The sequence below is a fragment of the Penaeus monodon genome, chromosome 22, assembly GCF_015228065.2.
Source record: "Penaeus monodon isolate SGIC_2016 chromosome 22, NSTDA_Pmon_1, whole genome shotgun sequence".
Lineage (NCBI taxonomy): Eukaryota > Metazoa > Arthropoda > Malacostraca > Decapoda > Penaeidae > Penaeus > Penaeus monodon.
The window spans coordinates 7,699,712-7,700,163 of NC_051407.1; positions in this window are offsets into that span (position 1 = coordinate 7,699,712).

Consider the following 452-nt stretch of genomic DNA (forward strand, 5'->3'; position numbering starts at 1 on the left):
CTTTTACACATAATTTAATTTGTGACATGCAAGCTGTTCAATATATGGTTATATTCCGTTATACATACATAACATAATCATACGACTGTTGTTCTACCTAAAAATCTTTTTACCATACGTGTTTGTTATGTATATATGAAAACGGTCCATGAAAACATAATCGCACAAGCACGCACACACAAACGCAGAGACGCACAAACATGATGGGGAAAATTATGGAATGAAGAATGCGGATTCGAATACTTTCTACACAGTGTTTTATAGACGTGTGAATCTCAGTGAGACGAACTAATGTTTTAAGGTAAACGTCTGTTCATGTACCCATGGGATTTTTTTTGTCATATCAGTGTTTATCAATATTATTATTAAGTATCCATGCACACTGTATGTCATAACAGTTGAGAATTATTTATTGTATGTTACACCACAATGCAGTTTTGTGGGAGGGAATA